Source organism: Chiloscyllium plagiosum, unplaced genomic scaffold (genome assembly GCF_037043375.1).
Source record: "Chiloscyllium plagiosum isolate Xiang-an unplaced genomic scaffold, Cpla_swu_hap1 HiC_scaffold_51, whole genome shotgun sequence".
Taxonomy (NCBI): Eukaryota; Metazoa; Chordata; class Chondrichthyes; order Orectolobiformes; family Hemiscylliidae; genus Chiloscyllium; species Chiloscyllium plagiosum.
In genome coordinates, this window is record NW_028270189.1 from 28,429,889 (window position 1) to 28,434,882 (window position 4,994).

The following is a 4,994-nucleotide window of genomic DNA, read 5'->3' on the forward strand; positions in this document are numbered from 1 at the left end:
TGGAAAGTTGGGACAGTTTTCCTTGGAGAGCAGAAGGCCGAAAGCTGGCCTTGTTAAACCTTTCCAAGACGTGAGTGAGATAGACAGAGGAAATAAGGAAGGGAGAGTGCTCCCTCCGCTTGAAAGGATCGAGAACGATTCGGCAGATATTTAAAGTCATTAGTAAAAGAAGAAAAATGTACATGAGGAGAAACGTTTTCACATAGGCAGTGGTTACAGTCTGTAAACCACTGCCTGACATTGACAAAGACGCAGTTTCAATCGAGTTACTTAAAAACTAATTCGATGTTTATGTTGAAAGTAAAAGTGTGGAGAATTACAGGGAGAAGGCAAGAGAATGATACCAAAAAAGAAACACGTTTTTTTCTGTGGAGAACCAGCACAGCTAAGGTGTTTTGTGACACATTTGTGATTCTGCATGGAATCATAGTTAGAGCAACAGAATGTAGGGAGTTAAACAACGGTGATATTGGCAAAGCCGGGACACATCTACACAACAGAATCTAAGCCAGCACGTACATGTCACAGGGAGGATGGCGCTGCCTGATAATCCTGCAGGATGTCCTGCGGATCAGACACAGCACCCTTCATTACTCAGAGAAGGTCAGGGCTCTGTAGCGTGGCCAAGCAGCCTCAGCCGCAGGATTCCGGTTCCAATTTGGCAAGTGGTGGAGGTTTGAATCCCACTGCTACAATTTCCGTCGCATCAGCTGCAGCTTCTTAAAGTGCCCTGGTCAAAGCACAACTGTGGGTCTGTCTCGTGGAGAGTAAACTGCAATGTGGGAGAGAGCAGACTTTCTCCAAGAGGTCAGTGTCCGTGCTGTCATGACGTGTTCGCCTTCCACACGATAAATCGCGGGCTCAAGCAGCTCTCCTGCTGCTGTTTCGTTCCAGGCAAGTTGAGTTTTCACTGGAACCGAAGAGAAACTGTTGTTTCATTGCTGTTGTGAAACGAAGTCCTGCAGTGAATTTACTCATCGTTATTTGGTTTTCTGGCGCAAGGGAAAATTATTGCAATGAATTGCGATGTCATATGTTCTTAAATTTCTCCTATTTCCTTCTTTTTTGTCCTGGAGACGGTGGAAGGGAAAGCTAATCTAATCGAGACTGTGATTGGTGAAATTCACTTTTTATGGCCCATTCTTATTGTGTTCTTTCTTTCTTCTTTTCAGCACTTTCTGAGAAGTGATGGTGCACTAAGGCTCCAGTATGTTTGAAAGAATAGTTTGGAATTGCCCTGATGTTAGTTGTGAGATTAGTTTATGGCTCATGCCCACGGACTGTCTCAGGTTCAGCATTCATGCTTCACTGTGTCTGAAAATGCATTTGGTTTGTCATTTTTGTTTGTCTTCCGTGTTAAATTGTGACTGTTTTGCCATTCGCTCAATACATTTCGAGATAACACAGTTTGTGAGATAATTTCCAGCAGCAAAAATCCTCAACTGAGGATTCGGGAATATTTCACGAAGTATGGTCAGTCAGGACAAAAGTAAGGAAGGCTTTCAGTTCTGCAGTTTTTCACAATGCTCCCTTTCCGTTGGACAGTCGAATAGACTGAACTATTGCGCCACAGCGAGCGATGGCAAGCCCCGCTAATAGTAATCCTTTAAAGGGGTTGTTATTGAAGTACACAGTATGGCAGCAGAGTCTTCCGTGTATCTCGTCCATGCTGACCACATCGTCAAAATTAAACAAGTGCCATTTCCCAGCATTTTGCTTCCAGTGCAGCTTGTTTCTATAGTGGAGTGGTTGTCACATGCGCCTCACCCACGAAAGGTCCCCAGTTCGAAACTGGGCAGAAACAGCCCTGGCGAAACGTTGTTAAGTGTTTCTCCAACCTGCTTCTGAACATACACCATTCTGTTTAAGAGTGTAATTCCCGCGTTCTAATCCTTCCACAAAAAACAGTAACACATTTGCATTCCTTGTGCAGATGGCCCATTTCAAAGCCAAGGAGAAAGCTGATGTCACAGTGCACCACGGATTCCTAATGTAGCCCCTCTGTCAAATGTACCCCCAAGTACTCTCTGAAAGGCCTCATTTGGAAGCTGTCTGCCGTTATTCAACGTGCGAGAATTAGCACCAGAAGTCCTGAATCATGTTTTTGCACGTTAGCGGCTCATTCCGTCAGCAACAGCAATGAATGAATTTAAACGCTCAGAGGAACCTCTGGACTTGTGCTGTCATAGCGTCACTAATATTCAGCTGTGCCCCCAGATCTAAGCCATTTTCCAAGTGGGAATTCGGAAATAACAGCTAAGCTACCGAATGCCATTGCATCAATTTGGTTTTCTTTAAATCATAGATGAGCAGGAAAATGTAAACGGGAAGGGGGAAGGGAGGGGGGAAGCGGGATAACAAAGTGAGGTAGTTGCAGCTCTGGTGAAACTCTTTCTTTGTGATTCACTCAGCAACCAGAGATCTGAAGGTGACTCAGGCGTGAGAGCTCTTCACATCGAGAACAAAAAGCACTCAAGTGCAGTTAGCACCTCTTTGACATCTTGTGGGTTGGGGGTGGGGGTGGGGTAATCTCCATTTGATTTCGGTAAATACGTTCAGAAACTGCCTTTTGCATTGACGTGAACAGAAACTGCATCTCTAATAAGCATAAAATTTGTGAAATGTACTGAGTCGCTTCCTATCGATTCCCACACAGGTTTCCAACTCCGTTGGCAGCCATGTCGCGCATGTCCAGGTGGAGATATCTCTGCAGCAAGTTGCCTGGTTAATGTAACAGACACGAAAAGTGCCAACTCGTACTGGCACCGAGGTATGAGCATGTTGACATTATGATCTGTCTTCTCGGATTGTACTGCTACCGCGACTTTTCAGAGAACATTCTTTGTGACGCTAATTCTGCAAAACAGACACAGTGACTGAAACTATCCTGCATGGTATGATGTGGAATACGGCCTGCTCAGCTTTGTGCATTTTCCCTGTAGTACGGTGTGTTTCATGTTCTGTGTCAACGTGAAAGTTGATCTGTTTCGACCAATGGGCGAAATCATTTACTAAAGCAAGAATCGACATTCCAGTAATGTCATGGTTATTTTATCGAATCATGACTGAACATACATTCTCACACTCGCATATACATTTGTAGCTGAAAAGAGTCTCAGAAGATAGATTCAACTTTCCGTTGATTTTTGTGTGGATTGATGGGCTACCTTTATCTGTTGCGAAATTGATCTTGTAGTCGGGCATATCCCAGCTGCGATGCGGGCAGGACAGGGATCACGGAGCACAATTGAAAATGTATGAAAATAGATGACACGCTTTCGGGTGTTACCGTGGCCGACCGGTCTAAGGCGCTGGAACCAGGTTCCAATCTCTAAGGGAGCGTCGCTTCCAATCCCACCACTGCCATTTCTGTGGGCCAACCACAAAGCTGCAGCGTGTTTAAGTGCCGTGTTCAAAGCAATCAAAAAAAAAACAGAACTGGTGGGTTTGCTACTTGGAGAATTAACTGCGGTGTGGGAGAGTGCAGACTCTCTCAAAGGGATCAGTGTCTAATATCTGGAGTGCGATCTTTCCTATGTCCTCAGAGCACTGTCCATGGAGCAATTGGCTGTCATCGCCCAGATTCCCCTACCTGTCACAAACAGGCAGCTGCAAGTGTTTCTGTGGCTGGTAAACTACTGCAGGCCCTGGATTCCTGTCCATTGTGCTATTGATGCACCTCTGTGGGAGGCAGCTTCCCCTAAACAGCCAGCCAAAGTGAAGTGGACAACCGAAATGCATCGGGCATTCACTAACTGAAACAACAACTAATCTTCACTCCTGCTCTGGGAGTCCAAGATTACTCACAGCCCTTCTCTCTTTATGTAACCAAGTCAGAAGGGTTCGCATCTGGCATTTTAACACAGCTTCATGGGGATCTCCGTCGCCCAGTTGCGTTTTATAATGCTTAGTTACCATCTGTTATGAGCAGAATGCCGGCATGTTTGTGCAGGGTGGAAGCAGCCACAATAACAGCGGATAAGGCCACCTCCATTGTGCCAGATCACCCGTGTCCTGTTTTGGTCCCAGTGTCACTCTCCCTGCTGCTTAATTCAGCAGCAATCCAACATTTTACTGCAACTCAGAGAACTGGTCATGAAGTTGAATTGTGATCTCGACATACCTTTCCCTTCACCGCGCCCTAACTTTGAACCCCGCCACTCTAATTCCGCTCACCTAACATGATTCTGCAGACAACCTTAAGTTCTTGGACCTGGTTCAGCATTCCTGACAAAGGGATCCTACCAGAAACGTTCATTTTCCTGCTTTTCAGAAGCTGTCTTAACTGCTGTGTTTTTCAGCACCTTTCTCATCTTGACTCTAATCTCCGGCATCTGCAGTCCTCACTTTCGCCTGGTTCAGCAGGTGTCCTGACCAGTCTGAGAAAATCCGGACCAGATTCTTTTCACCAGTGGCTCTTCCTTCCGGCCATCAGACAAATACACAATAGCAGGCCAAGCCATTTGCACCCCATCACCACTCTCGAATCAGCTGCATTACCAGATGGGGTATCCACACAGGCGGCAGAGTTCTTTGCTCTCACCAGAGCCTGCCTCCTGGCACAGGGCAGGACAGCCAATATCTACACAGACTCCAGATGTGCCTTTGGAGTCGTTCAGGACTTTGGCACAATATGGAAACAGAGGATGTTTATCAGCTTTGCAGGGAGACCACTCCAACATGCTGCACTCATTGCCAACATCCAACAAGCAGGCCTGCTACCTCCCGCTGTCGCATTATAAAATGTGACGCCAATAACTCGCCACCGATCCCGTCAACCAAGCAAATGCCTCAGCTGATGCAGCCACCCGGGAATCTGCACTACTCCTTGCCACTTATGTCCTGCAGACCCCCACGGTGGTGAAACCTCCAGAGTCCCCCTACTCTCTCGATGCAGTCCCAACAGCACAGCAAACCGCCACGCCAGAAGAGAGGGCCCGCATGGACCCGCATTGGTGCCATACAATCACTGTTCTTACAGGTTCTTACCCACC